The sequence below is a fragment of the Leiobunum rupestre genome, chromosome 1, assembly GCF_980474605.1.
Source record: "Leiobunum rupestre chromosome 1, qqLeiRupe1.1.hap1, whole genome shotgun sequence".
Lineage (NCBI taxonomy): Eukaryota > Metazoa > Arthropoda > Arachnida > Opiliones > Sclerosomatidae > Leiobunum > Leiobunum rupestre.
The window spans coordinates 65,282,362-65,309,430 of NC_143384.1; the positions used below are offsets into that span (position 1 = coordinate 65,282,362).

General features: G+C 42.2%; 50 non-coding genes across 50 annotated transcripts; 21 read left to right on the forward strand and 29 right to left on the reverse strand.

Annotated features, from left to right (window-relative positions):
• Window positions 1–378: 378 nt before the first annotated feature.
• On the reverse strand, window positions 379–677 carry LOC149965380 (signal recognition particle RNA). The gene has a single exon (XR_016473931.1).
• A 640-nt stretch (window positions 678–1,317) lies between these two features.
• On the reverse strand, window positions 1,318–1,616 carry LOC149965381 (signal recognition particle RNA). Its single transcript, XR_016473936.1, has one exon.
• A 640-nt stretch (window positions 1,617–2,256) lies between these two features.
• On the reverse strand, window positions 2,257–2,555 carry LOC149965382 (signal recognition particle RNA). Its single transcript, XR_016474128.1, has one exon.
• Window positions 2,556–3,195: 640 nt separating this feature from the next.
• Window positions 3,196–3,494, reverse strand: LOC149965383 (signal recognition particle RNA). The gene has a single exon (XR_016473937.1).
• A 640-nt stretch (window positions 3,495–4,134) lies between these two features.
• On the reverse strand, window positions 4,135–4,433 carry LOC149965384 (signal recognition particle RNA). The gene has a single exon (XR_016474012.1).
• A 640-nt stretch (window positions 4,434–5,073) lies between these two features.
• LOC149965385 (signal recognition particle RNA) lies at window positions 5,074–5,372 on the reverse strand. The gene has a single exon (XR_016474016.1).
• A 136-nt stretch (window positions 5,373–5,508) lies between these two features.
• Window positions 5,509–5,581, forward strand: TRNAK-UUU (transfer RNA lysine (anticodon UUU)). The gene has a single exon. It is a non-coding gene; the product is annotated as a tRNA-Lys (tRNA).
• A 431-nt stretch (window positions 5,582–6,012) lies between these two features.
• Window positions 6,013–6,311, reverse strand: LOC149965387 (signal recognition particle RNA). The gene has a single exon (XR_016473637.1).
• Window positions 6,312–6,447: 136 nt separating this feature from the next.
• On the forward strand, window positions 6,448–6,520 carry TRNAK-UUU (transfer RNA lysine (anticodon UUU)). The gene has a single exon. It is a non-coding gene; the product is annotated as a tRNA-Lys (tRNA).
• Window positions 6,521–6,951: 431 nt separating this feature from the next.
• On the reverse strand, window positions 6,952–7,250 carry LOC149965389 (signal recognition particle RNA). Its single transcript, XR_016473253.1, has one exon.
• Window positions 7,251–7,386: 136 nt separating this feature from the next.
• On the forward strand, window positions 7,387–7,459 carry TRNAK-UUU (transfer RNA lysine (anticodon UUU)). Its single transcript has one exon. It is a non-coding gene; the product is annotated as a tRNA-Lys (tRNA).
• A 432-nt stretch (window positions 7,460–7,891) lies between these two features.
• On the reverse strand, window positions 7,892–8,190 carry LOC149965391 (signal recognition particle RNA). Its single transcript, XR_016473639.1, has one exon.
• A 136-nt stretch (window positions 8,191–8,326) lies between these two features.
• TRNAK-UUU (transfer RNA lysine (anticodon UUU)) lies at window positions 8,327–8,399 on the forward strand. The gene has a single exon. It is a non-coding gene; the product is annotated as a tRNA-Lys (tRNA).
• Window positions 8,400–8,830: 431 nt separating this feature from the next.
• Window positions 8,831–9,129, reverse strand: LOC149965393 (signal recognition particle RNA). The gene has a single exon (XR_016473149.1).
• A 136-nt stretch (window positions 9,130–9,265) lies between these two features.
• Window positions 9,266–9,338, forward strand: TRNAK-UUU (transfer RNA lysine (anticodon UUU)). The gene has a single exon. It is a non-coding gene; the product is annotated as a tRNA-Lys (tRNA).
• Window positions 9,339–9,769: 431 nt separating this feature from the next.
• Window positions 9,770–10,068, reverse strand: LOC149965395 (signal recognition particle RNA). Its single transcript, XR_016474019.1, has one exon.
• Window positions 10,069–10,204: 136 nt separating this feature from the next.
• TRNAK-UUU (transfer RNA lysine (anticodon UUU)) lies at window positions 10,205–10,277 on the forward strand. The gene has a single exon. It is a non-coding gene; the product is annotated as a tRNA-Lys (tRNA).
• A 431-nt stretch (window positions 10,278–10,708) lies between these two features.
• LOC149965397 (signal recognition particle RNA) lies at window positions 10,709–11,007 on the reverse strand. The gene has a single exon (XR_016473950.1).
• Window positions 11,008–11,143: 136 nt separating this feature from the next.
• On the forward strand, window positions 11,144–11,216 carry TRNAK-UUU (transfer RNA lysine (anticodon UUU)). Its single transcript has one exon. It is a non-coding gene; the product is annotated as a tRNA-Lys (tRNA).
• Window positions 11,217–11,647: 431 nt separating this feature from the next.
• Window positions 11,648–11,946, reverse strand: LOC149965399 (signal recognition particle RNA). The gene has a single exon (XR_016473150.1).
• A 136-nt stretch (window positions 11,947–12,082) lies between these two features.
• On the forward strand, window positions 12,083–12,155 carry TRNAK-UUU (transfer RNA lysine (anticodon UUU)). Its single transcript has one exon. It is a non-coding gene; the product is annotated as a tRNA-Lys (tRNA).
• Window positions 12,156–12,586: 431 nt separating this feature from the next.
• LOC149965401 (signal recognition particle RNA) lies at window positions 12,587–12,885 on the reverse strand. The gene has a single exon (XR_016474159.1).
• Window positions 12,886–13,021: 136 nt separating this feature from the next.
• On the forward strand, window positions 13,022–13,094 carry TRNAK-UUU (transfer RNA lysine (anticodon UUU)). The gene has a single exon. It is a non-coding gene; the product is annotated as a tRNA-Lys (tRNA).
• A 431-nt stretch (window positions 13,095–13,525) lies between these two features.
• Window positions 13,526–13,824, reverse strand: LOC149965403 (signal recognition particle RNA). The gene has a single exon (XR_016473151.1).
• Window positions 13,825–13,960: 136 nt separating this feature from the next.
• TRNAK-UUU (transfer RNA lysine (anticodon UUU)) lies at window positions 13,961–14,033 on the forward strand. The gene has a single exon. It is a non-coding gene; the product is annotated as a tRNA-Lys (tRNA).
• A 431-nt stretch (window positions 14,034–14,464) lies between these two features.
• On the reverse strand, window positions 14,465–14,763 carry LOC149965405 (signal recognition particle RNA). The gene has a single exon (XR_016473640.1).
• A 136-nt stretch (window positions 14,764–14,899) lies between these two features.
• Window positions 14,900–14,972, forward strand: TRNAK-UUU (transfer RNA lysine (anticodon UUU)). Its single transcript has one exon. It is a non-coding gene; the product is annotated as a tRNA-Lys (tRNA).
• A 431-nt stretch (window positions 14,973–15,403) lies between these two features.
• Window positions 15,404–15,702, reverse strand: LOC149965407 (signal recognition particle RNA). Its single transcript, XR_016472935.1, has one exon.
• Window positions 15,703–15,838: 136 nt separating this feature from the next.
• TRNAK-UUU (transfer RNA lysine (anticodon UUU)) lies at window positions 15,839–15,911 on the forward strand. Its single transcript has one exon. It is a non-coding gene; the product is annotated as a tRNA-Lys (tRNA).
• Window positions 15,912–16,342: 431 nt separating this feature from the next.
• On the reverse strand, window positions 16,343–16,641 carry LOC149965409 (signal recognition particle RNA). Its single transcript, XR_016473641.1, has one exon.
• Window positions 16,642–16,777: 136 nt separating this feature from the next.
• TRNAK-UUU (transfer RNA lysine (anticodon UUU)) lies at window positions 16,778–16,850 on the forward strand. Its single transcript has one exon. It is a non-coding gene; the product is annotated as a tRNA-Lys (tRNA).
• A 431-nt stretch (window positions 16,851–17,281) lies between these two features.
• Window positions 17,282–17,580, reverse strand: LOC149965411 (signal recognition particle RNA). The gene has a single exon (XR_016474280.1).
• Window positions 17,581–17,716: 136 nt separating this feature from the next.
• On the forward strand, window positions 17,717–17,789 carry TRNAK-UUU (transfer RNA lysine (anticodon UUU)). The gene has a single exon. It is a non-coding gene; the product is annotated as a tRNA-Lys (tRNA).
• Window positions 17,790–18,220: 431 nt separating this feature from the next.
• Window positions 18,221–18,519, reverse strand: LOC149965413 (signal recognition particle RNA). Its single transcript, XR_016474059.1, has one exon.
• A 136-nt stretch (window positions 18,520–18,655) lies between these two features.
• On the forward strand, window positions 18,656–18,728 carry TRNAK-UUU (transfer RNA lysine (anticodon UUU)). Its single transcript has one exon. It is a non-coding gene; the product is annotated as a tRNA-Lys (tRNA).
• Window positions 18,729–19,159: 431 nt separating this feature from the next.
• On the reverse strand, window positions 19,160–19,458 carry LOC149965415 (signal recognition particle RNA). The gene has a single exon (XR_016473047.1).
• A 136-nt stretch (window positions 19,459–19,594) lies between these two features.
• TRNAK-UUU (transfer RNA lysine (anticodon UUU)) lies at window positions 19,595–19,667 on the forward strand. Its single transcript has one exon. It is a non-coding gene; the product is annotated as a tRNA-Lys (tRNA).
• Window positions 19,668–20,098: 431 nt separating this feature from the next.
• LOC149965417 (signal recognition particle RNA) lies at window positions 20,099–20,397 on the reverse strand. Its single transcript, XR_016474062.1, has one exon.
• Window positions 20,398–20,533: 136 nt separating this feature from the next.
• TRNAK-UUU (transfer RNA lysine (anticodon UUU)) lies at window positions 20,534–20,606 on the forward strand. The gene has a single exon. It is a non-coding gene; the product is annotated as a tRNA-Lys (tRNA).
• Window positions 20,607–21,037: 431 nt separating this feature from the next.
• Window positions 21,038–21,336, reverse strand: LOC149965419 (signal recognition particle RNA). Its single transcript, XR_016473054.1, has one exon.
• Window positions 21,337–21,472: 136 nt separating this feature from the next.
• On the forward strand, window positions 21,473–21,545 carry TRNAK-UUU (transfer RNA lysine (anticodon UUU)). Its single transcript has one exon. It is a non-coding gene; the product is annotated as a tRNA-Lys (tRNA).
• Window positions 21,546–21,976: 431 nt separating this feature from the next.
• Window positions 21,977–22,275, reverse strand: LOC149965421 (signal recognition particle RNA). Its single transcript, XR_016473055.1, has one exon.
• Window positions 22,276–22,411: 136 nt separating this feature from the next.
• On the forward strand, window positions 22,412–22,484 carry TRNAK-UUU (transfer RNA lysine (anticodon UUU)). Its single transcript has one exon. It is a non-coding gene; the product is annotated as a tRNA-Lys (tRNA).
• A 431-nt stretch (window positions 22,485–22,915) lies between these two features.
• Window positions 22,916–23,214, reverse strand: LOC149965423 (signal recognition particle RNA). Its single transcript, XR_016473057.1, has one exon.
• A 136-nt stretch (window positions 23,215–23,350) lies between these two features.
• TRNAK-UUU (transfer RNA lysine (anticodon UUU)) lies at window positions 23,351–23,423 on the forward strand. Its single transcript has one exon. It is a non-coding gene; the product is annotated as a tRNA-Lys (tRNA).
• Window positions 23,424–23,854: 431 nt separating this feature from the next.
• LOC149965425 (signal recognition particle RNA) lies at window positions 23,855–24,153 on the reverse strand. Its single transcript, XR_016473058.1, has one exon.
• Window positions 24,154–24,793: 640 nt separating this feature from the next.
• Window positions 24,794–25,092, reverse strand: LOC149965426 (signal recognition particle RNA). Its single transcript, XR_016473643.1, has one exon.
• A 136-nt stretch (window positions 25,093–25,228) lies between these two features.
• On the forward strand, window positions 25,229–25,301 carry TRNAK-UUU (transfer RNA lysine (anticodon UUU)). Its single transcript has one exon. It is a non-coding gene; the product is annotated as a tRNA-Lys (tRNA).
• A 431-nt stretch (window positions 25,302–25,732) lies between these two features.
• LOC149965428 (signal recognition particle RNA) lies at window positions 25,733–26,031 on the reverse strand. The gene has a single exon (XR_016474063.1).
• Window positions 26,032–26,672: 641 nt separating this feature from the next.
• Window positions 26,673–26,971, reverse strand: LOC149965429 (signal recognition particle RNA). Its single transcript, XR_016473644.1, has one exon.
• Between the last annotated feature and the right edge of the window lie 98 nt (window positions 26,972–27,069).

Below are 27,069 nucleotides of genomic sequence, written 5' to 3' on the forward strand. Positions count from 1 at the left end.
AACGTCTTTTCCGCTTTGAGAAACGCTCAATTTGCTTAGTCTGGAGAACCTTAAACAAATCATTTAACGGTCCGGGGTAGAGCCGCAGCTTGAAAGCCGTTCCTTTAATTTGAACTTAAGAAACGTTCGGCCGATCTGATTAAGGATATATTCGTGACCTTGAAAAAAAACGGAAGTTATGTAATTCGAAATCCAAAAATTAAACTATTTACCGACGTTCGTCTGGCATTGATAGAGATGACAATTGGTCACTGTCACCAACATTATTTATCGTCGGCGATAATGGAATTTTTAAAAAAAAGTTTTGTTTTCAAAAAATATTCCCGTTTTTTTCTTTTTCATAGCAACTCTTTTTCATGTTAGTTTAAACAAAAGCCAAAAGAATCGAGTTTGACTTTCTTGGGTGGTCTGATAATCAAAAACTGCTCTTAAACGCAACCCTACGACGGTTTTCCGCGGGTACTTTTGCTTGCTGCATTTCTGCCCTAAGCCGCTACGTACCTCGTTAAGAAACCTGGTTCATTTCGAGCTCCCCCGAGCGCACCATATTGACGGTAAACTTCGAGCGGACGTTAAATCTCCACAGCGTGATGATCATCAGAGTCTCCAACCTCACACCATCCTCGAATTCCGACTTCCAAGACGCTGGATTACAAGAGGACGCCACTCCTCCCAGTCAACGACGCTTCTTGAGTTGCGACCTTTCAATCGTTAGAACGTCCCTAACGAAATATGGTTAAAATGTTATATTAACTGGAGAGAATAAATGTCCCGCCCATTACCACATTTTTCATGAAGTTAGAATACGGCAGAGCCTGGATAGCTCAGTCGGTAGAGCGTTAGGCTTTTAACCTAACGGTCCAGGGTTCGAGCCCCAGTTCGGGCGGGTAAATGTAGCGATTTTTTATTCGTTGTCAGTTTTATAACTAACGGCAATGTAACGTCTTTTCCGCTTTGAGAAACGCTCAATTTGCTTAGTCTGGAGAACCTTAAACAAATCATTTAACGGTCCGGGGTAGAGCCGCAGCTTGAAAGCCGTTCCTTTAATTTGAACTTAAGAAACGTTCGGCCGATCTGATTAAGGATATATTCGTGACCTTGAAAAAAAACGGAAGTTATGTAATTCGAAATCCAAAAATTAAACTATTTACCGACGTTCGTCTGGCATTGATAGAGATGACAATTGGTCACTGTCACCAACATTATTTATCGTCGGCGATAATGGAATTTTTAAAAAAAAGTTTTGTTTTCAAAAAATATTCCCGTTTTTTTCTTTTTCATAGCAACTCTTTTTCATGTTAGTTTAAACAAAAGCCAAAAGAATCGAGTTTGACTTTCTTGGGTGGTCTGATAATCAAAAACTGCTCTTAAACGCAACCCTACGACGGTTTTCCGCGGGTACTTTTGCTTGCTGCATTTCTGCCCTAAGCCGCTACGTACCTCGTTAAGAAACCTGGTTCATTTCGAGCTCCCCCGAGCGCACCATATTGACGGTAAACTTCGAGCGGACGTTAAATCTCCACAGCGTGATGATCATCAGAGTCTCCAACCTCACACCATCCTCGAATTCCGACTTCCAAGACGCTGGATTACAAGAGGACGCCACTCCTCCCAGTCAACGACGCTTCTTGAGTTGCGACCTTTCAATCGTTAGAACGTCCCTAACGAAATATGGTTAAAATGTTATATTAACTGGAGAGAATAAATGTCCCGTCCATTACCACATTTTTCATGAAGATAGAATACGGCAGAGCCCGGATAGCTCAGTCGGTAGAGCGTTAGGCTTTTAACCTAACGGTCCAGGGTTCGAGCCCCAGTTCGGGCGGGTAAATGTAGCGATTTTTTATTCGTTGTCAGTTTTATAACTAACGGCAATGTAACGTCTTTTCCGCTTTGAGAAACGCTCAATTTGCTTAGTCTGGAGAACCTTAAACAAATCATTTAACGGTCCGGGGTAGAGCCGCAGCTTGAAAGCCGTTCCTTTAATTTGAACTTAAGAAACGTTCGGCCGATCTGATTAAGGATATATTCGTGACCTTGAAAAAAAACGGAAGTTATGTAATTCGAAATCCAAAAATTAAACTATTTACCGACGTTCGTCTGGCATTGATAGAGATGACAATTTGTCACTGTCACCAACATTATTTATCGTCGGCGATAATGGAATTTTTTAAAAAACGTTTTGTTTTCAAAAAATATTCCCGTTTTTTTCTTTTTCATAGCAACTCTTTTTCATGTTAGTTTAAACAAAAGCCAAAAGAATCGAGTTTGACTTTCTTGGGTGGTCTGATAATCAAACCCTGCTCTTAAACGCAACCCTACGACGGTTTTCCGCGGGTACTTTTGCTTGCTGCATTTCTGCCCTAAGCCGCTACGTACCTCGTTAAGAAACCTGGTTCACTTCGAGCTCCCCCGAACGCACCATATTGACGGTAAACTTCGAGCGGACGTTAAATCTCCACAGCGTGATGATCATCAGAGTCTCCAACCTCACACCATCCTCGAATTCCGACTTCCAAGACGCTGGATTACAAGAGGACGCCACTCCTCCCAGTCAACGACGCTTCTTGAGTTGCGACCTTTCAATCGTTAGAACGTCCCTAACGAAATATGGTTAAAATGTTATATTAACTGGAGAGAATAAATGTCCCGTCCATTACCACATTTTTCATGAAGTTAGAATACGGCAGAGCCCGGATAGCTCAGTCGGTAGAGCGTAAGGCTTTTAACCTAACGGTCCAGGGTTCGAGCCCCAGTTCGGGCGGGTAAATGTAGCGATTTTTTATTCGTTGTCAGTTTTATAACTAACGGCAATGTAACGTCTTTTCCGCTTTGAGAAACGCTCAATTTGCTTAGTCTGGAGAACCTTAAACAAATCATTTAACGGTCCGGGGTAGAGCCGCAGCTTGAAAGCCGTTCCTTTAATTTGAACTTAAGAAACGTTCGGCCGATCTGATTAAGGATATATTCGTGACCTTGAAAAAAAACGGAAGTTATGTAATTCGAAATCCAAAAATTAAACTATTTACCGACGTTCGTCTGGCATTGATAGAGATGACAATTGGTCACTGTCACCAACATTATTTATCGTCGGCGATAATGGAATTTTTAAAAAAAAGTTTTGTTTTCAAAAAATATTCCCGTTTTTTTCTTTTTCATAGCAACTCTTTTTCATGTTAGTTTAAACAAAAGCCAAAAGAATCGAGTTTGACTTTCTTGGGTGGTCTGATAATCAAAAACTGCTCTTAAACGCAACCCTACGACGGTTTTCCGCGGGTACTTTTGCTTGCTGCATTTCTGCCCTAAGCCGCTACGTACCTCGTTAAGAAACCTGGTTCATTTCGAGCTCCCCCGAGCGCACCATATTGACGGTAAACTTCGAGCGGACGTTAAATCTCCACAGCGTGATGATCATCAGAGTCTCCAACCTCACACCATCCTCGAATTCCGACTTCCAAGACGCTGGATTACAAGAGGACGCCACTCCTCCCAGTCAACGACGCTTCTTGAGTTGCGACCTTTCAATCGTTAGAACGTCCCTAACGAAATATGGTTAAAATGTTATATTAACTGGAGAGAATAAATGTCCCGTCCATTACCACATTTTTCATGAAGATAGAATACGGCAGAGCCCGGATAGCTCAGTCGGTAGAGCGTTAGGCTTTTAACCTAACGGTCCAGGGTTCGAGCCCCAGTTCGGGCGGGTAAATGTAGCGATTTTTTATTCGTTGTCAGTTTTATAACTAACGGCAATGTAACGTCTTTTCCGCTTTGAGAAATGCTCAATTTGCTTAGTCTGGAGAACCTTAAACAAATCATTTAACGGTCCGGGGTAGAGCCGCAGCTTGAAAGCCGTTCCTTTAATTTGAACTTAAGAAACGTTCGGCCGATCTGATTAAGGATATATTCGTGACCTTGAAAAAAAACGGAAGTTATGTAATTCGAAATCCAAAAATTAAACTATTTACCGACGTTCGTCTGGCATTGATAGAGATGACAATTTGTCACTGTCACCAACATTATTTATCGTCGGCGATAATGGAATTTTTTAAAAAACGTTTTGTTTTCAAAAAATATTCCCGTTTTTTTCTTTTTCATAGCAACTCTTTTTCATGTTAGTTTAAACAAAAGCCAAAAGAATCGAGTTTGACTTTCTTGGGTGGTCTGATAATCAAACCCTGCTCTTAAACGCAACCCTACGACGGTTTTCCGCGGGTACTTTTGCTTGCTGCATTTCTGCCCTAAGCCGCTACGTACCTCGTTAAGAAACCTGGTTCACTTCGAGCTCCCCCGAGCGCACCATATTGACGGTAAACTTCGAGCGGACGTTAAATCTCCACAGCGTGATGATCATCAGAGTCTCCAACCTCACACCATCCTCGAATTCCGACTTCCAAGACGCTGGATTACAAGAGGACGCCACTCCTCCCAGTCAACGACGCTTCTTGAGTTGCGACCTTTCAATCGTTAGAACGTCCCTAACGAAATATGGTTAAAATGTTATATTAACTGGAGAGAATAAATGTCCCGTCCATTACCACATTTTTCATGAAGTTAGAATACGGCAGAGCCCGGATAGCTCAGTCGGTAGAGCGTAAGGCTTTTAACCTAACGGTCCAGGGTTCGAGCCCCAGTTCGGGCGGGTAAATGTAGCGATTTTTTATTCGTTGTCAGTTTTATAACTAACGGCAATGTAACGTCTTTTCCGCTTTGAGAAACGCTCAATTTGCTTAGTCTGGAGAACCTTAAACAAATCATTTAACGGTCCGGGGTAGAGCCGCAGCTTGAAAGCCGTTCCTTTAATTTGAACTTAAGAAACGTTCGGCCGATCTGATTAAGGATATATTCGTGACCTTGAAAAAAAACGGAAGTTATGTAATTCGAAATCCAAAAATTAAACTATTTACCGACGTTCGTCTGGCATTGATAGAGATGACAATTGGTCACTGTCACCAACATTATTTATCGTCGGCGATAATGGAATTTTTTAAAAAAAGTTTTGTTTTCAAAAAATATTCCCGTTTTTTTCTTTTTCATAGCAACTCTTTTTCATGTTAGTTTAAACAAAAGCCAAAAGAATCGAGTTTGACTTTCTTGGGTGGTCTGATAATCAAACCCTGCTCTTAAACGCAACCCTACGACGGTTTTCCGCGGGTACTTTTGCTTGCTGCATTTCTGCCCTAAGCCGCTACGTACCTCGTTAAGAAACCTGGTTCACTTCGAGCTCCCCCGAGCGCACCATATTGACGGTAAACTTCGAGCGGACGTTAAATCTCCACAGCGTGATGATCATCAGAGTCTCCAACCTCACACCATCCTCGAATTCCGACTTCCAAGACGCTGGATTACAAGAGGACGCCACTCCTCCCAGTCAACGACGCTTCTTGAGTTGCGACCTTTCAATCGTTAGAACGTCCCTAACGAAATATGGTTAAAATGTTATATTAACTGGAGAGAATAAATGTCCCGTCCATTACCACATTTTTCATGAAGATAGAATACGGCAGAGCCCGGATAGCTCAGTCGGTAGAGCGTTAGGCTTTTAACCTAACGGTCCTGGGTTCGAGCCCCAGTTCGGGCGGGTAAATGTAGCGATTTTTTATTCGTTGTCAGTTTTATAACTAACGGCAATGTAACGTCTTTTCCGCTTTGAGAAACGCTCAATTTGCTTAGTCTGGAGAACCTTAAACAAATCATTTAACGGTCCGGGGTAGAGCCGCAGCTTGAAAGCCGTTCCTTTAATTTGAACTTAAGAAACGTTCGGCCGATCTGATTAAGGATATATTCGTGACCTTGAAAAAAAACGGAAGTTATGTAATTCGAAATCCAAAAATTAAACTATTTACCAACGTTCGTCTGGCATTGATAGAGATGACAATTGGTCACTGTCACCAACATTATTTATCGTCGGCGATAATGGAATTTTTAAAAAAAAGTTTTGTTTTCAAAAAATATTCCCGTTTTTTTCTTTTTCATAGCAACTCTTTTTCATGTTAGTTTAAACAAAAGCCAAAAGAATCGAGTTTGACTTTCTTGGGTGGTCTGATAATCAAACCCTGCTCTTAAACGCAACCCTACGACGGTTTTCCGCGGGTACTTTTGCTTGCTGCATTTCTGCCCTAAGCCGCTACGTACCTCGTTAAGAAACCTGGTTCACTTCGAGCTCCCCCGAGCGCACCATATTGACGGTAAACTTCGAGCGGACGTTAAATCTCCACAGCGTGATGATCATCAGAGTCTCCACCCTCACACCATCCTCGAATTCCGACTTCCAAGACGCTGGATTACAAGAGGACGCCACTCCTCCCAGTCAACGACGCTTCTCGAGTTGCGACCTTTCAATCGTTAGAACGTCCCTAACGAAATATGGTTAAAATGTTATATTAACTGGAGAGAATAAATGTCCCGTCCATTACCACATTTTTCATGAAGATAGAATACGGCAGAGCCCGGATAGCTCAGTCGGTAGAGCGTTAGGCTTTTAACCTAACGGTCCTGGGTTCGATCCCCAGTTCGGGCGGGTAAATGTAGCGATTTTTTATTCGTTGTCAGTTTTATAACTAACGGCAATGTAACGTCTTTTCCGCTTTGAGAAACGCTCAATTTGCTTAGTCTGGAGAACCTTAAACAAATCATTTAACGGTCCGGGGTAGAGCCGCAGCTTGAAAGCCGTTCCTTTAATTTGAACTTAAGAAACGTTCGGCCGATCTGATTAAGGATATATTCGTGACCTTGAAAAAAAACGGAAGTTATGTAATTCGAAATCCAAAAATTAAACTATTTACCGACGTTCGTCTGGCATTGATAGAGATGACAATTGGTCACTGTCACCAACATTATTTATCGTCGGCGATAATGGAATTTTTAAAAAAAAGTTTTGTTTTCAAAAAATATTCCCGTTTTTTTCTTTTTCATAGCAACTCTTTTTCATGTTAGTTTAAACAAAAGCCAAAAGAATCGAGTTTGACTTTCTTGGGTTGTCTGATAATCAAACCCTGCTCTTAAACGCAACCCTACGACGGTTTTCCGCGGGTACTTTTGCTTGCTGCATTTCTGCCCTAAGCCGCTACGTGACTCGTTAAGAAACCTGGTTCACTTCGAGCTCCCCCGAGCGCACCATATTGACGGTAAACTTTGAGCGGACGTTAAATCTCCACAGCGTGATGATCATCAGAGTCTCCACCCTCACACCATCCTCGAATTCCGACTTCCAAGACGCTGGATTACAAGAGGACGCCACTCCTCCCAGTCAACGACGCTTCTCGAGTTGCGACCTTTCAATCGTTAGAACGTCCCTAACGAAATATGGTTAAAATGTTATATTAACTGGAGAGAATAAATGTCTCGTCCATTACCACATTTTTCATGAAGATAGAATACGGCAGAGCCCGGATAGCTCAGTCGGTAGAGCGTTAGGCTTTTAACCTAACGGTCCTGGGTTCGAGCCCCAGTTCGGGCGGGTAAATGTAGCGATTTTTTATTCGTTGTCAGTTTTATAACTAACGGCAATGTAACGTCTTTTCCGCTTTGAGAAACGCTCAATTTGCTTAGTCTGGAGAACCTTAAACAAATCATTTAACGGTCCGGGGTAGAGCCGCAGCTTGAAAGCCGTTCCTTTAATTTGAACTTTAGAAACGTTCGGCCGATCTGATTAAGGATATATTCGTGACCTTGAAAAAAAAACGGAAGTTATGTAATTCGAAATCCAAAAATTAAACTATTTACCGACGTTCGTCTGGCATTGATAGAGATGACAATTGGTCACTGTCACCAACATTATTTATCGTCGGCGATAATGGAATTTTTAAAAAAAAGTTTTGTTTTCAAAAAATATTCCCGTTTTTTTCTTTTTCATAGCAACTCTTTTTCATGTTAGTTTAAACAAAAGCCAAAAGAATCGAGTTTGACTTTCTTGGGTGGTCTGATAATCAAACCCTGCTCTTAAACGCAACCCTACGACGGTTTTCCGCGGGTACTTTTGCTTGCTGCATTTCTGCCCTAAGCCGCTACGTACCTCGTTAAGAAACCTGGTTCACTTCGAGCTCCCCCGAGCGCACCATATTGACGGTAAACTTCGAGCGGACGTTAAATCTCCACAGCGTGATGATCATCAGAGTCTCCACCCTCACACCATCCTCGAATTCCGACTTCCAAGACGCTGGATTACAAGAGGACGCCACTCCTCCCAGTCAACGACGCTTCTCGAGTTGCGACCTTTCAATCGTTAGAACGTCCCTAACGAAATATGGTTAAAATGTTATATTAACTGGAGAGAATAAATGTCCCGTCCATTACCACATTTTTCATGAAGATAGAATACGGCAGAGCCCGGATAGCTCAGTCGGTAGAGCGTTAGGCTTTTAACCTAACGGTCCTGGGTTCGATCCCCAGTTCGGGCGGGTAAATGTAGCGATTTTTTATTCGTTGTCAGTTTTATAACTAACGGCAATGTAACGTCTTTTCCGCTTTGAGAAACGCTCAATTTGCTTAGTCTGGAGAACCTTAAACAAATCATTTAACGGTCCGGGGTAGAGCCGCAGCTTGAAAGCCGTTCCTTTAATTTGAACTTAAGAAACGTTCGGCCGATCTGATTAAGGATATATTCGTGACCTTGAAAAAAAACGGAAGTTATGTAATTCGAAATCCAAAAATTAAACTATTTACCGACGTTCGTCTGGCATTGATAGAGATGACAATTGGTCACTGTCACCAACATTATTTATCGTCGGCGATAATGGAATTTTTAAAAAAAAGTTTTGTTTTCAAAAAATATTCCCGTTTTTTTCTTTTTCATAGCAACTCTTTTTCATGTTAGTTTAAACAAAAGCCAAAAGAATCGAGTTTGACTTTCTTGGGTGGTCTGATAATCAAACCCTGCTCTTAAACGCAACCCTACGACGGTTTTCCGCGGGTACTTTTGCTTGCTGCATTTCTGCCCTAAGCCGCTACGTGACTCGTTAAGAAACCTGGTTCACTTCGAGCTCCCCCGAGCGCACCATATTGACGGTAAACTTTGAGCGGACGTTAAATCTCCACAGCGTGATGATCATCAGAGTCTCCACCCTCACACCATCCTCGAATTCCGACTTCCAAGACGCTGGATTACAAGAGGACGCCACTCCTCCCAGTCAACGACGCTTCTCGAGTTGCGACCTTTCAATCGTTAGAACGTCCCTAACGAAATATGGTTAAAATGTTATATTAACTGGAGAGAATAAATGTCTCGTCCATTACCACATTTTTCATGAAGATAGAATACGGCAGAGCCCGGATAGCTCAGTCGGTAGAGCGTTAGGCTTTTAACCTAACGGTCCTGGGTTCGAGCCCCAGTTCGGGCGGGTAAATGTAGCGATTTTTTATTCGTTGTCAGTTTTATAACTAACGGCAATGTAACGTCTTTTCCGCTTTGAGAAACGCTCAATTTGCTTAGTCTGGAGAACCTTAAACAAATCATTTAACGGTCCGGGGTAGAGCCGCAGCTTGAAAGCCGTTCCTTTAATTTGAACTTTAGAAACGTTCGGCCGATCTGATTAAGGATATATTCGTGACCTTGAAAAAAAACGGAAGTTATGTAATTCGAAATCCAAAAATTAAACTATTTACCGACGTTCGTCTGGCATTGATAGAGATGACAATTGGTCACTGTCACCAACATTATTTATCGTCGGCGATAATGGAATTTTTAAAAAAAAGTTTTGTTTTCAAAAAATATTCCCGTTTTTTTCTTTTTCATAGCAACTCTTTTTCATGTTAGTTTAAACAAAAGCCAAAAGAATCGAGTTTGACTTTCTTGGGTGGTCTGATAATCAAACCCTGCTCTTAAACGCAACCCTACGACGGTTTTCCGCGGGTACTTTTGCTTGCTGCATTTCTGCCCTAAGCCGCTACGTACCTCGTTAAGAAACCTGGTTCACTTCGAGCTCCCCCGAGCGCACCATATTGACGGTAAACTTCGAGCGGACGTTAAATCTCCACAGCGTGATGATCATCAGAGTCTCCAACCTCACACCATCCTCGAATTCCGACTTCCAAGACGCTGGATTACAAGAGGACGCCACTCCTCCCAGTCAACGACGCTTCTTGAGTTGCGACCTTTCAATCGTTAGAACGTCCCTAACGAAATATGGTTAAAATGTTATATTAACTGGAGAGAATAAATGTCCCGTCCATTACCACATTTTTCATGAAGATAGAATACGGCAGAGCCCGGATAGCTCAGTCGGTAGAGCGTTGGGCTTTTAACCTAACGGTCCTGGGTTCGAGCCCCAGTTCGGGCGGGTAAATGTAGCGATTTTTTATTCGTTGTCAGTTTTATAACTAACGGCAATGTAACGTCTTTTCCGCTTTGAGAAACGCTCAATTTGCTTAGTCTGGAGAACCTTAAACAAATCATTTAACGGTCCGGGGTAGAGCCGCAGCTTGAAAGCCGTTCCTTTAATTTGAACTTAAGAAACGTTCGGCCGATCTGATTAAGGATATATTCGTGACCTTGAAAAAAAACGGAAGTTATGTAATTCGAAATCCAAAAATTAAACTATTTACCAACGTTCGTCTGGCATTGATAGAGATGACAATTGGTCACTGTCACCAACATTATTTATCGTCGGCGATAATGGAATTTTTAAAAAAAAGTTTTGTTTTCAAAAAATATTCCCGTTTTTTTCTTTTTCATAGCAACTCTTTTTCATGTTAGTTTAAACAAAAGCCAAAAGAATCGAGTTTGACTTTCTTGGGTGGTCTGATAATCAAACCCTGCTCTTAAACGCAACCCTACGACGGTTTTCCGTGGGTACTTTTGCTTGCTGCATTTCTGCCCTAAGCCGCTACGTACCTCGTTAAGAAACCTGGTTCACTTCGAGCTCCCCCGAGCGCACCATATTGACGGTAAACTTCGAGCGGACGTTAAATCTCCACAGCGTGATGATCATCAGAGTCTCCACCCTCACACCATCCTCGAATTCCGACTTCCAAGACGCTGGATTACAAGAGGACGCCACTCCTCCCAGTCAACGACGCTTCTCGAGTTGCGACCTTTCAATCGTTAGAACGTCCCTAACGAAATATGGTTAAAATGTTATATTAACTGGAGAGAATAAATGTCCCGTCCATTACCACATTTTTCATGAAGATAGAATACGGCAGAGCCCGGATAGCTCAGTCGGTAGAGCGTTAGGCTTTTAACCTAACGGTCCTGGGTTCGATCCCCAGTTCGGGCGGGTAAATGTAGCGATTTTTTATTCGTTGTCAGTTTTATAACTAACGGCAATGTAACGTCTTTTCCGCTTTGAGAAACGCTCAATTTGCTTAGTCTGGAGAACCTTAAACAAATCATTTAACGGTCCGGGGTAGAGCCGCAGCTTGAAAGCCGTTCCTTTAATTTGAACTTAAGAAACGTTCGGCCGATCTGATTAAGGATATATTCGTGACCTTGAAAAAAAACGGAAGTTATGTAATTCGAAATCCAAAAATTAAACTATTTACCGACGTTCGTCTGGCATTGATAGAGATGACAATTGGTCACTGTCACCAACATTATTTATCGTCGGCGATAATGGAATTTTTAAAAAAAAGTTTTGTTTTCAAAAAATATTCCCGTTTTTTTCTTTTTCATAGCAACTCTTTTTCATGTTAGTTTAAACAAAAGCCAAAAGAATCGAGTTTGACTTTCTTGGGTGGTCTGATAATCAAACCCTGCTCTTAAACGCAACCCTACGACGGTTTTCCGCGGGTACTTTTGCTTGCTGCATTTCTGCCCTAAGCCGCTACGTGACTCGTTAAGAAACCTGGTTCACTTCGAGCTCCCCCGAGCGCACCATATTGACGGTAAACTTTGAGCGGACGTTAAATCTCCACAGCGTGATGATCATCAGAGTCTCCACCCTCACACCATCCTCGAATTCCGACTTCCAAGACGCTGGATTACAAGAGGACGCCACTCCTCCCAGTCAACGACGCTTCTCGAGTTGCGACCTTTCAATCGTTAGAACGTCCCTAACGAAATATGGTTAAAATGTTATATTAACTGGAGAGAATAAATGTCTCGTCCATTACCACATTTTTCATGAAGATAGAATACGGCAGAGCCCGGATAGCTCAGTCGGTAGAGCGTTAGGCTTTTAACCTAACGGTCCTGGGTTCGAGCCCCAGTTCGGGCGGGTAAATGTAGCGATTTTTTATTCGTTGTCAGTTTTATAACTAACGGCAATGTAACGTCTTTTCCGCTTTGAGAAACGCTCAATTTGCTTAGTCTGGAGAACCTTAAACAAATCATTTAACGGTCCGGGGTAGAGCCGCAGCTTGAAAGCCGTTCCTTTAATTTGAACTTTAGAAACGTTCGGCCGATCTGATTAAGGATATATTCGTGACCTTGAAAAAAAACGGAAGTTATGTAATTCGAAATCCAAAAATTAAACTATTTACCGACGTTCGTCTGGCATTGATAGAGATGACAATTGGTCACTGTCACCAACATTATTTATCGTCGGCGATAATGGAATTTTTAAAAAAAAGTTTTGTTTTCAAAAAATATTCCCGTTTTTTTCTTTTTCATAGCAACTCTTTTTCATGTTAGTTTAAACAAAAGCCAAAAGAATCGAGTTTGACTTTCTTGGATGGTCTGATAATCAAACCCTGCTCTTAAACGCAACCCTACGACGGTTTTCCGCGGGTACTTTTGCTTGCTGCATTTCTGCCCTAAGCCGCTACGTACCTCGTTAAGAAACCTGGTTCACTTCGAGCTCCCCCGAGCGCACCATATTGACGGTAAACTTTGAGCGGACGTTAAATCTCCACAGCGTGATGATCATCAGAGTCTCCACCCTCACACCATCCTCGAATTCCGACTTCCAAGACGCTGGATTACAAGAGGACGCCACTCCTCCCAGTCAACGACGCTTCTCGAGTTGCGACCTTTCAATCGTTAGAACGTCCCTAACGAAATATGGTTAAAATGTTATATTAACTGGAGAGAATAAATGTCTCGTCCATTACCACATTTTTCATGAAGATAGAATACGGCAGAGCCCGGATAGCTCAGTCGGTAGAGCGTTAGGCTTTTAACCTAACGGTCCTGGGTTCGAGCCCCAGCTCGGGCGGGTAAATGTAGCGATTTTTTATTCGTTGTCAGTTTTATAACTAACGGCAATGTAACGTCTTTTCCGCTTTGAGAAACGCTCAATTTGCTTAGTCTGGAGAACCTTAAACAAATCATTTAACGGTCCGGGGTAGAGCCGCAGCTTGAAAGCCGTTCCTTTAATTTGAACTTAAGAAACGTTCGGCCGATCTGATTAAGGATATATTCGTGACCTTGAAAAAAAACGGAAGTTATGTAATTCGAAATCCAAAAATTAAACTATTTACCGACGTTCGTCTGGCATTGATAGAGATGACAATTGGTCACTGTCACCAACATTATTTATCGTCGGCGATAATGGAATTTTTAAAAAAAAGTTTTGTTTTCAAAAAATATTCCCGTTTTTTTCTTTTTCATAGCAACTCTTTTTCATGTTAGTTTAAACAAAAGCCAAAAGAATCGAGTTTGACTTTCTTGGGTGGTCTGATAATCAAACCCTGCTCTTAAACGCAACCCTACGACGGTTTTCCGCGGGTACTTTTGCTTGCTGCATTTCTGCCCTAAGCCGCTACGTGACTCGTTAAGAAACCTGGTTCACTTCGAGCTCCCCCGAGCGCACCATATTGACGGTAAACTTTGAGCGGACGTTAAATCTCCACAGCGTGATGATCATCAGAGTCTCCACCCTCACACCATCCTCGAATTCCGACTTCCAAGACGCTGGATTACAAGAGGACGCCACTCCTCCCAGTCAACGACGCTTCTCGAGTTGCGACCTTTCAATCGTTAGAACGTCCCTAACGAAATATGGTTAAAATGTTATATTAACTGGAGAGAATAAATGTCTCGTCCATTACCACATTTTTCATGAAGATAGAATACGGCAGAGCCCGGATAGCTCAGTCGGTAGAGCGTTAGGCTTTTAACCTAACGGTCCTGGGTTCGAGCCCCAGTTCGGGCGGGTAAATGTAGCGATTTTTTATTCGTTGTCAGTTTTATAACTAACGGCAATGTAACGTCTTTTCCGCTTTGAGAAACGCTCAATTTGCTTAGTCTGGAGAACCTTAAACAAATCATTTAACGGTCCGGGGTAGAGCCGCAGCTTGAAAGCCGTTCCTTTAATTTGAACTTTAGAAACGTTCGGCCGATCTGATTAAGGATATATTCGTGACCTTGAAAAAAAACGGAAGTTATGTAATTCGAAATCCAAAAATTAAACTATTTACCGACGTTCGTCTGGCATTGATAGAGATGACAATTGGTCACTGTCACCAACATTATTTATCGTCGGCGATAATGGAATTTTTAAAAAAAAGTTTTGTTTTCAAAAAATATTCCCGTTTTTTTCTTTTTCATAGCAACTCTTTTTCATGTTAGTTTAAACAAAAGCCAAAAGAATCGAGTTTGACTTTCTTGGGTGGTCTGATAATCAAACCCTGCTCTTAAACGCAACCCTACGACGGTTTTCCGCGGGTACTTTTGCTTGCTGCATTTCTGCCCTAAGCCGCTACGTACCTCGTTAAGAAACCTGGTTCACTTCGAGCTCCCCCGAGCGCACCATATTGACGGTAAACTTCGAGCGGACGTTAAATCTCCACAGCGTGATGATCATCAGAGTCTCCACCCTCACACCATCCTCGAATTCCGACTTCCAAGACGCTGGATTACAAGAGGACGCCACTCCTCCCAGTCAACGACGCTTCTCGAGTTGCGACCTTTCAATCGTTAGAACGTCCCTAACGAAATATGGTTAAAATGTTATATTAACTGGAGAGAATAAATGTCTCGTCCATTACCACATTTTTCATGAAGATAGAATACGGCAGAGCCCGGATAGCTCAGTTGGTAGAGCGTTAGGCTTTTAACCTAACGGTCCTGGGTTCGAGCCCCAGCTCGGGCGGGTAAATGTAGCGATTTTTTATTCGTTGTCAGTTTTATAACTAACGGCAATGTAACGTCTTTTCCGCTTTGAGAAACGCTCAATTTGCTTAGTCTGGAGAACCTTAAACAAATCATTTAACGGTCCGGGGTAGAGCCGCAGCTTGAAAGCCGTTCCTTTAATTTGAACTTAAGAAACGTTCGGCCGATCTGATTAAGGATATATTCGTGACCTTGAAAAAAAACGGAAGTTATGTAATTCGAAATCCAAAAATTAAACTATTTACCGACGTTCGTCTGGCATTGATAGAGATGACAATTGGTCACTGTCACCAACATTATTTATCGTCGGCGATAATGGAATTTTTAAAAAAAAGTTTTGTTTTCAAAAAATATTCCCGTTTTTTTCTTTTTCATAGCAACTCTTTTTCATGTTAGTTTAAACAAAAGCCAAAAGAATCGAGTTTGACTTTCTTGGGTGGTCTGATAATCAAACCCTGCTCTTAAACGCAACCCTACGACGGTTTTCCGCGGGTACTTTTGCTTGCTGCATTTCTGCCCTAAGCCGCTACGTGACTCGTTAAGAAACCTGGTTCACTTCGAGCTCCCCCGAGCGCACCATATTGACGGTAAACTTCGAGCGGACGTTAAATCTCCACAGCGTGATGATCATCAGAGTCTCCACCCTCACACCATCCTCGAATTCCGACTTCCAAGACGCTGGATTACAAGAGGACGCCACTCCTCCCAGTCAACGACGCTTCTCGAGTTGCGACCTTTCAATCGTTAGAACGTCCCTAACGAAATATGGTTAAAATGTTATATTAACTGGAGAGAATAAATGTCTCGTCCATTACCACATTTTTCATGAAGATAGAATACGGCAGAGCCCGGATAGCTCAGTCGGTAGAGCGTTAGGCTTTTAACCTAACGGTCCTGGGTTCGAGCCCCAGTTCGGGCGGGTAAATGTAGCGATTTTTTATTCGTTGTCAGTTTTATAACTAACGGCAATGTAACGTCTTTTCCGCTTTGAGAAACGCTCAATTTGCTTAGTCTGGAGAACCTTAAACAAATCATTTAACGGTCCGGGGTAGAGCCGCAGCTTGAAAGCCGTTCCTTTAATTTGAACTTTAGAAACGTTCGGCCGATCTGATTAAGGATATATTCGTGACCTTGAAAAAAAACGGAAGTTATGTAATTCGAAATCCAAAAATTAAACTATTTACCGACGTTCGTCTGGCATTGATAGAGATGACAATTGGTCACTGTCACCAACATTATTTATCGTCGGCGATAATGGAATTTTTAAAAAAAAGTTTTGTTTTCAAAAAATATTCCCGTTTTTTTCTTTTTCATAGCAACTCTTTTTCATGTTAGTTTAAACAAAAGCCAAAAGAATCGAGTTTGACTTTCTTGGGTGGTCTGATAATCAAACCCTGCTCTTAAACGCAACCCTACGACGGTTTTCCGCGGGTACTTTTGCTTGCTGCATTTCTGCCCTAAGCCGCTACGTACCTCGTTAAGAAACCTGGTTCACTTCGAGCTCCCCCGAGCGCACCATATTGACGGTAAACTTCGAGCGGACGTTAAATCTCCACAGCGTGATGATCATCAGAGTCTCCACCCTCACACCATCCTCGAATTCCGACTTCCAAGACGCTGGATTACAAGAGGACGCCACTCCTCCCAGTCAACGACGCTTCTCGAGTTGCGACCTTTCAATCGTTAGAACGTCCCTAACGAAATATGGTTAAAATGTTATATTAACTGGAGAGAATAAATGTCTCGTCCATTACCACATTTTTCATGAAGATAGAATACGGCAGAGCCCGGATAGCTCAGTTGGTAGAGCGTTAGGCTTTTAACCTAACGGTCCTGGGTTCGAGCCCCAGTTCGGGCGGGTAAATGTAGCGATTTTTTATTCGTTGTCAGTTTTATAACTAACGGCAATGTAACGTCTTTTCCGCTTTGAGAAACGCTCAATTTGCTTAGTCTGGAGAACCTTAAACAAATCATTTAACGGTCCGGGGTAGAGCCGCAGCTTGAAAGCCGTTCCTTTAATTTGAACTTAAGAAACGTTCGGCCGATCTGATTAAGGATATATTCGTGACCTTGAAAAAAAACGGAAGTTATGTAATTCGAAATCCAAAAATTAAACTATTTACCGACGTTCGTCTGGCATTGATAGAGATGACAATTGGTCACTGTCACCAACATTATTTATCGTCGGCGATAATGGAATTTTTAAAAAAAAGTTTTGTTTTCAAAAAATATTCCCGTTTTTTTCTTTTTCATAGCAACTCTTTTTCATGTTAGTTTAAACAAAAGCCAAAAGAATCGAGTTTGACTTTCTTGGGTGGTCTGATAATCAAACCCTGCTCTTAAACGCAACCCTACGACGGTTTTCCGCGGGTACTTTTGCTTGCTGCATTTCTGCCCTAAGCCGCTACGTACCTCGTTAAGAAACCTGGTTCACTTCGAGCTCCCCCGAGCGCACCATATTGACGGTAAACTTCGAGCGGACGTTAAATCTCCACAGCGTGATGATCATCAGAGTCTACACCCTCACACCATCCTCGAATTCCGACTTCCAAGACGCTGGATTACAAGAGGACGCCACTCCTCCCAGTCAACGACGCTTCTCGAGTTGCGACCTTTCAATCGTTAGAACGTCCCTAACGAAATATGGTTAAAATGTTATATTAACTGGAGAGAATAAATGTCTCGTCCATTACCACATTTTTCATGAAGATAGAATACGGCAGAGCCCGGATAGCTCAGTCGGTAGAGCGTTAGGCTTTTAACCTAACGGTCCTGGGTTCGAGCCCCAGTTCGGGCGGGTAAATGTAGCGACTTTTTATTCGTTGTCAGTTTTATAACTAACGGCAATGTAACGTCTTTTCCGCTTTGAGAAACGCTCAATTTGCTTAGTCTGGAGAACCTTAAACAAATCATTTAACGGTCCGGGGTAGAGCCGCAGCTTGAAAGCCGTTCCTTTAATTTGAACTTAAGAAACGTTCGGCCGATCTGATTAAGGATATATTCGTGACCTTGAAAAAAAACGGAAGTTATGTAATTCGAAATCCAAAAATTAAACTATTTACCGACGTTCGTCTGGCATTGATAGAGATGACAATTGGTCACTGTCACCAACATTATTTATCGTCGGCGATAATTTAATTTTTAAAAAAAAGTTTTGTTTTCAAAAAATATTCCCGTTTTTTTCTTTTTCATAGCAACTCTTTTTCATGTTAGTTTAAACAAAAGCCAAAAGAATCGAGTTTGACTTTCTTGGGTGGTCTGATAATCAAACCCTGCTCTTAAACGCAACCCTACGATGGTTTTCCGCGGGTACTTTTGCTTGCTGCATTTCTGCCCTAAGCCGCTACGTACCTCGTTAAGAAACCTGGTTCACTTCGAGCTCCCCCGAGCGCACCATATTGACGGTAAACTTCGAGCGGACGTTAAATCTCCACAGCGTGATGATCATCAGAGTCTCCACCCTCACACCATCCTCGAATTCCGACTTCCAAGACGCTGGATTACAAGAGGACGCCACTCCTCCCAGTCAACGACGCTTCTCGAGTTGCGACCTTTCAATCGTTAGAACGTCCCTAACGAAATATGGTTAAAATGTTATATTAACTGGAGAGAATAAATGTCTCGTCCATTACCACATTTTTCATGAAGATAGAATACGGCAGAGCCCGGATAGCTCAGTCGGTAGAGCGTTAGGCTTTTAACCTAACGGTCCTGGGTTCGAGCCCCAGTTCGGGCGGGTAAATGTAGCGTTTTTTTATTCGTTGTCAGTTTTATAACTAACGGCAATGTAACGTCTTTTCCGCTTTGAGAAACGCTCAATTTGCTTAGTCTGGAGAACCTTAAACAAATCATTTAACGGTCCGGGGTAGAGCCGCAGCTTGAAAGCCTTTCCTTTAATTTGAACTTAAGAAACGTTCGGCCGATCTGATTAAGGATATATTCGTGACCTTGAAAAAAAACGGAAGTTATGTAATTCGAAATCCAAAAATTAAACTATTTACCGACGTTCGTCTGGCATTGATAGAGATGACAATTGGTCACTGTCACCAACATTATTTATCGTCGGCGATAATGGAATTTTTAAAAAAAAGTTTTGTTTTCAAAAAATATTCCCGTTTTTTTCTTTTTCATAGCAACTCTTTTTCATGTTAGTTTAAACAAAAGCCAAAAGAATCGAGTTTGACTTTCTTGGGTGGTCTGATAATCAAACCCTGCTCTTAAACGCAACCCTACGATGGTTTTCCGCGGGTACTTTTGCTTGCTGCATTTCTGCCCTAAGCCGCTACGTACCTCGTTAAGAAACCTGGTTCACTTCGAGCTCCCCCGAGCGCACCATATTGACGGTAAACTTCGAGCGGACGTTAAATCTCCACAGCGTGATGATCATCAGAGTCTACACCCTCACACCATCCTCGAATTCCGACTTCCAAGACGCTGGATTACAAGAGGACGCCACTCCTCCCAGTCAACGACGCTTCTCGAGTTGCGACCTTTCAATCGTTAGAACGTCCCTAACGAAATATGGTTAAAATGTTATATTAACTGGAGAGAATAAATGTCTCGTCCATTACCACATTTTTCATGAAGATAGAATACGGCAGAGCCCGGATAGCTCAGTTGGTAGAGCGTTAGGCTTTTAACCTAACGGTCCTGGGTTCGAGCCCCAGTTCGGGCGGGTAAATGTAGCGATTTTTTATTCGTTGTCAGTTTTATAACTAACGGCAATGTAACGTCTTTTCCGCTTTGAGAAACGCTCAATTTGCTTAGTCTGGAGAACCTTAAACAAATCATTTAACGGTCCGGGGTAGAGCCGCAGCTTGAAAGCCGTTCCTTTAATTTGAACTTAAGAAACGTACGGCCGATCTGATTAAGGATATATTCGTGACCTTGAAAAAAAACGGAAGTTATGTAATTCGAAATCCAAAAATTAAACTATTTACCGACGTTCGTCTGGCATTGATAGAGATGACAATTGGTCACTATCACCAACATTATTTATCGTCGGCGATAATGGAATTTTTAAAAAAAAGTTTTGTTTTCAAAAAATATTCCCGTTTTTTTCTTTTTCATAGCAACTCTTTTTCATGTTAGTTTAAACAAAAGCCAAAAGAATCGAGTTTGACTTTCTTGGGTGGTCTGATAATCAAACCCTGCTCTTAAACGCAACCCTACGATGGTTTTCCGCGGGTACTTTTGCTTGCTGCATTTCTGCCCTAAGCCGCTACGTACCTCGTTAAGAAACCTGGTTCACTTCGAGCTCCCCCGAGCGCACCATATTGACGGTAAACTTCGAGCGGACGTTAAATCTCCACAGCGTGATGATCATCAGAGTCTCCACCCTCACACCATCCTCGAATTCCGACTTCCAAGACGCTGGATTACAAGAGGACGCCACTCCTCCCAGTCAACGACGCTTCTCGAGTTGCGACCTTTCAATCGTTAGAACGTCCCTAACGAAATATGGTTAAAATGTTATATTAACTGGAGAGAATAAATGTCTCGTCCATTACCACATTTTTCATGAAGATAGAATACGGCAGAGCCCGGATAGCTCAGTCGGTAGAGCGTTAGGCTTTTAACCTAACGGTCCTGGGTTCGAGCCCCAGTTCGGGCGGGTAAATGTAGCGTTTTTTTATTCGTTGTCAGTTTTATAACTAACGGCAATGTAACGTCTTTTCCGCTTTGAGAAACGCTCAATTTGCTTAGTCTGGAGAACCTTAAACAAATCATTTAACGGTCCGGGGTAGAGCCGCAGCTTGAAAGCCTTTCCTTTAATTTGAACTTAAGAAACGTTCGGCCGATCTGATTAAGGATATATTCGTGACCTTGAAAAAAAACGGAAGTTATGTAATTCGAAATCCAAAAATTAAACTATTTACCGACGTTCGTCTGGCATTGATAGAGATGACAATTGGTCACTGTCACCAACATTATTTATCGTCGGCGATAATGGAATTTTTAAAAAAAAGTTTTGTTTTCAAAAAATATTCCCGTTTTTTTCTTTTTCATAGCAACTCTTTTTCATGTTAGTTTAAACAAAAGCCAAAAGAATCGAGTTTGACTTTCTTGGGTGGTCTGATAATCAAACCCTGCTCTTAAACGCAACCCTACGATGGTTTTCCGCGGGTACTTTTGCTTGCTGCATTTCTGCCCTAAGCCGCTACGTACCTCGTTAAGAAACCTGGTTCACTTCGAGCTCCCCCGAGCGCACCATATTGACGGTAAACTTCGAGCGGACGTTAAATCTCCACAGCGTGATGATCATCAGAGTCTACACCCTCACACCATCCTCGAATTCCGACTTCCAAGACGCTGGATTACAAGAGGACGCCACTCCTCCCAGTCAACGACGCTTCTCGAGTTGCGACCTTTCAATCGTTAGAACGTCCCTAACGAAATATGGTTAAAATGTTATATTAACTGGAGAGAATAAATGTCTCGTCCATTACCACATTTTTCATGAAGATAGAATACGGCAGAGCCCGGATAGCTCAGTCGGTAGAGCGTTAGGCTTTTAACCTAACGGTCCTGGGTTCGAGCCCCAGTTCGGGCGGGTAAATGTAGCGATTTTTTATTCGTTGTCAGTTTTATAACTAACGGCAATGTAACGTCTTTTCCGCTTTGAGAAACACTCAATTTGCTTAGTCTGGATAACCTTAAACAAATCATTTAACGGTCCGGGGTAGAGCCGCAGCTTGAAAGCCGTTCCTTTAATTTGAACTTAAGAAACGTACGGCCGATCTGATTAAGGATATATTCGTGACCTTGAAAAAAAACGGAAGTTATGTAATTCGAAATCCAAAAATTAAACTATTTACCGACGTTCGTCTGGCATTGATAGAGATGACAATTGGTCACTGTCACCAACATTATTTATCGTCGGCGATAATGGAATTTTTAAAAAAAAGTTTTGTTTTCAAAAAATATTCCCGTTTTTTTCTTTTTCATAGCAACTCTTTTTCATGTTAGTTTAAACAAAAGCCAAAAGAATCGAGTTTGACTTTCTTGGGTGGTCTGATAATCAAACCCTGCTCTTAAACGCAACCCTACGATGGTTTTCCGCGGGTACTTTTGCTTGCTGCATTTCTGCCCTAAGCCGCTACGTACCTCGTTAAGAAACCTGGTTCACTTCGAGCTCCCCCGAGCGCACCATATTGACGGTAAACTTCGAGCGGACGTTAAATCTCCACAGCGTGATGATCATCAGAGTCTACACCCTCACACCATCCTCGAATTCCGACTTCCAAGACGCTGGATTACAAGAGGACGCCACTCCTCCCAGTCAACGACGCTTCTCGAGTTGCGACCTTTCAATCGTTAGAACGTCCCTAACGAAATATGGTTAAAATGTTATATTAACTGGAGAGAATAAATGTCTCGTCCATTACCACATTTTTCATGAAGATAGAATACGGCAGAGCCCGGATAGCTCAGTCGGTAGAGCGTTAGGCTTTTAACCTAACGGTCCTGGGTTCGAGCCCCAGTTCGGGCGGGTAAATGTAGCGGTTTTTTATTCGTTGTCAGTTTTATAACTAACGGCAATGTAACGTCTTTTCCGCTTTGAGAAACGCTCAATTTGCTTAGTCTGGAGAACCTTAAACAAATCATTTAACGGTCCGGGGTAGAGCCGCAGCTTGAAAGCCTTTCCTTTAATTTGAACTTAAGAAACGTACGGCCGATCTGATTAAGGATATATTCGTGACCTTGAAAAAAAACGGAAGTTATGTAATTCGAAATCCAAAAATTAAACTATTTACCGACGTTCGTCTGGCATTGATAGAGATGACAATTGGTCACTGTCACCAACATTATTTATCGTCGGCGATAATGGAATTTTTAAAAAAAAGTTTTGTTTTCAAAAAATATTCCCGTTTTTTTCTTTTTCATAGCAACTCTTTTTCATGTTAGTTTAAACAAAAGCCAAAAGAATCGAGTTTGACTTTCTTGGGTGGTCTGATAATCAAACCCTGCTCTTAAACGCAACCCTACGATGGTTTTCCGCGGGTACTTTTGCTTGCTGCATTTCTGCCCTAAGCCGCTACGTACCTCGTTAAGAAACCTGGTTCACTTCGAGCTCCCCCGAGCGCACCATATTGACGGTAAACTTCGAGCGGACGTTAAATCTCCACAGCGTGATGATCATCAGAGTCTACACCCTCACACCATCCTCGAATTCCGACTTCCAAGACGCTGGATTACAAGAGGACGCCACTCCTCCCAGTCAACGACGCTTCTCGAGTTGCGACCTTTCAATCGTTAGAACGTCCCTAACGAAATATGGTTAAAATGTTATATTAACTGGAGAGAATAAATGTCTCGTCCATTACCACATTTTTCATGAAGATAGAATACGGCAGAGCCCGGATAGCTCAGTCGGTAGAGCGTTAGGCTTTTAACCTAACGGTCCTGGGTTCGAGCCCCAGTTCGGGCGGGTAAATGTAGCGGTTTTTTATTCGTTGTCAGTTTTATAACTAACGGCAATGTAACGTCTTTTCCGCTTTGAGAAACGCTCAATTTGCTTAGTCTGGAGAACCTTAAACAAATCATTTAACGGTCCGGGGTAGAGCCGCAGCTTGAAAGCCTTTCCTTTAATTTGAACTTAAGAAACGTACGGCCGATCTGATTAAGGATATATTCGTGACCTTGAAAAAAAACGGAAGTTATGTAATTCGAAATCCAAAAATTAAACTATTTACCGACGTTCGTCTGGCATTGATAGAGATGACAATTGGTCACTGTCACCAACATTATTTATCGTCGGCGATAATGGAATTTTTAAAAAAAAGTTTTGTTTTCAAAAAATATTCCCGTTTTTTTCTTTTTCATAGCAACTCTTTTTCATGTTAGTTTAAACAAAAGCCAAAAGAATCGAGTTTGACTTTCTTGGGTGGTCTGATAATCAAACCCTGCTCTTAAACGCAACCCTACGATGGTTTTCCGCGGGTACTTTTGCTTGCTGCATTTCTGCCCTAAGCCGCTACGTACCTCGTTAAGAAACCTGGTTCACTTCGAGCTCCCCCGAGCGCACCATATTGACGGTAAACTTCGAGCGGACGTTAAATCTCCACAGCGTGATGATCATCAGAGTCTACACCCTCACACCATCCTCGAATTCCGACTTCCAAGACGCTGGATTACAAGAGGACGCCACTCCTCCCAGTCAACGACGCTTCTCGAGTTGCGACCTTTCAATCGTTAGAACGTCCCTAACGAAATATGGTTAAAATGTTATATTAACTGGAGAGAATAAATGTCTCGTCCATTACCACATTTTTCATGAAGATAGAATACGGCAGAGCCCGGATAGCTCAGTCGGTAGAGCGTTAGGCTTTTAACCTAACGGTCCTGGGTACGAGCCCCAGTTCGGGCGGGTAAATGTAGCGTTTTTTTATTCGTTGTCAGTTTTATAACTAACGGCAATGTAACGTCTTTTCCGCTTTGAGAAACGCTCAATTTGCTTAGTCTGGAGAACCTTAAACAAATCATTTAACGGTCCGGGGTAGAGCCGCAGCTTGAAAGCCTTTCCTTTAATTTGAACTTAAGAAACGTTCGGCCGATCTGATTAAGGATATATTCGTGACCTTGAAAAAAAACGGAAGTTATGTAATTCGAAATCCAAAAATTAAACTATTTACCGACGTTCGTCTGGCATTGATAGAGATGACAATTGGTCACTGTCACCAACATTATTTATCGTCGGCGATAATGGAATTTTTAAAAAAAAGTTTTGTTTTCAAAAAATATTCCCGTTTTTTTCTTTTTCATAGCAACTCTTTTTCATGTTAGTTTAAACAAAAGCCAAAAGAATCGAGTTTGACTTTCTTGGGTGGTCTGATAATCAAACCCTGCTCTTAAACGCAACCCTACGACGGTTTTCCGCGGGTACTTTTGCTTGCTGCATTTCTGCCCTAAGCCGCTACGTACCTCGTTAAGAAACCTGGTTCACTTCGAGCTCCCCCGAGCGCACCATATTGACGGTAAACTTCGAGCGGACGTTAAATCTCCACAGCGTGATGATCATCAGAGTCTCCACCCTCACACCATCCTCGAATTCCGACTTCCAAGACGCTGGATTACAAGAGGACGCCACTCCTCCCAGTCAACGACGCTTCTCGAGTTGCGACCTTTCAATCGTTAGAACGTCCCTAACGAAATATGGTTAAAATGTTATATTAACTGGAGAGAATAAATGTCTCGTCCATTACCACATTTTTCATGAAGATAGAATACGGCAGAGCCCGGATAGCTCAGTCGGTAGAGCGTTAGGCTTTTAACCTAACGGTCCTGGGTTCGAGCCCCAGTTCGAGCGGGTAAATGTAGCGGTTTTTTATTCGTTGTCAGTTTTATAACTAACGGCAATGTAACGTCTTTTCCGCTTTGAGAAACGCTCAATTTGCTTAGTCTGGAGAACCTTAAACAAATCATTTAACGGTCCGGGGTAGAGCCGCAGCTTGAAAGCCGTTCCTTTAATTTGAACTTAAGAAACGTTCGGCCGATCTGATTAAGGATATATTCGTGACCTTGAAAAAAAACGGAAGTTATGTAATTCGAAATCCAAAAATTAAACTATTTACCGACGTTCGTCTGGCATTGATAGAGATGACAATTGGTCACGGTCACCAACATTATTTATCGTCGGCGATAATTTAATTTTTAAAAAAAAGTTTTGTTTTCAAAAAATATTCCCGTTTTTTTCTTTTTCATAGCAACTCTTTTTCATGTTAGTTTAAACAAAAGCCAAAAGAATCGAGTTTGACTTTCTTGGGTGGTCTGATAATCAAACCCTGCTCTTAAACGCAACCCTACGATGGTTTTCCGCGGGTACTTTTGCTTGCTGCATTTCTGCCCTAAGCCGCTACGTACCTCGTTAAGAAACCTGGTTCACTTCGAGCTCCCCCGAGCGCACCATATTGACGGTAAACTTCGAGCGGACGTTAAATCTCCACAGCGTGATGATCATCAGAGTCTCCACCCTCACACCATCCTCGAATTCCGACTTCCAAGACGCTGGATTACAAGAGGACGCCACTCCTCCCAGTCAACGACGCTTCTCGAGTTGCGACCTTTCAATCGTTAGAACGTCCCTAACGAAATATGGTTAAAATGTTATATTAACTGGAGAGAATAAATGTCTCGTCCATTACCACATTTTTCATGAAGATAGAATACGGCAGAGCCCGGATAGCTCAGTCGGTAGAGCGTTAGGCTTTTAACCTAACGGTCCTGGGTACGAGCCCCAGTTCGGGCGGGTAAATGTAGCGTTTTTTTATTCGTTGTCAGTTTTATAACTAACGGCAATGTAACGTCTTTTCCGCTTTGAGAAACGCTCAATTTGCTTAGTCTGGAGAACCTTAAACAAATCATTTAACGGTCCGGGGTAGAGCCGCAGCTTGAAAGCCTTTCCTTTAATTTGAACTTAAGAAACGTTCGGCCGATCTGATTAAGGATATATTCGTGACCTTGAAAAAAAACGGAAGTTATGTAATTCGAAATCCAAAAATTAAACTATTTACCGACGTTCGTCTGGCATTGATAGAGATGACAATTGGTCACTGTCACCAACATTATTTATCGTCGGCGATAATGGAATTTTTAAAAAAAAAGTTTTGTTTTCAAAAAATATTCCCGTTTTTTTCTTTTTCATAGCAACTCTTTTTCATGTTAGTTTAAACAAAAGCCAAAAGAATCGAGTTTGACTTTCTTGGGTGGTCTGATAATCAAACCCTGCTCTTAAACGCAACCCTACGACGGTTTTCCGCGGGTACTTTTGCTTGCTGCATTTCTGCCCTAAGCCGCTACGTACCTCGTTAAGAAACCTGGTTCACTTCGAGCTCCCCCGAGCGCACCATATTGACGGTAAACTTCGAGCGGACGTTAAATCTCCACAGCGTGATGATCATCAGAGTCTCCACCCTCACACCATCCTCGAATTCCGACTTCCAAGACGCTGGATTACAAGAGGACGCCACTCCTCCCAGTCAACGACGCTTCTCGAGTTGCGACCTTTCAATCGTTAGAACGTCCCTAACGAAATATGGTTAAAATGTTATATTAACTGGAGAGAATAAATGTCTCGT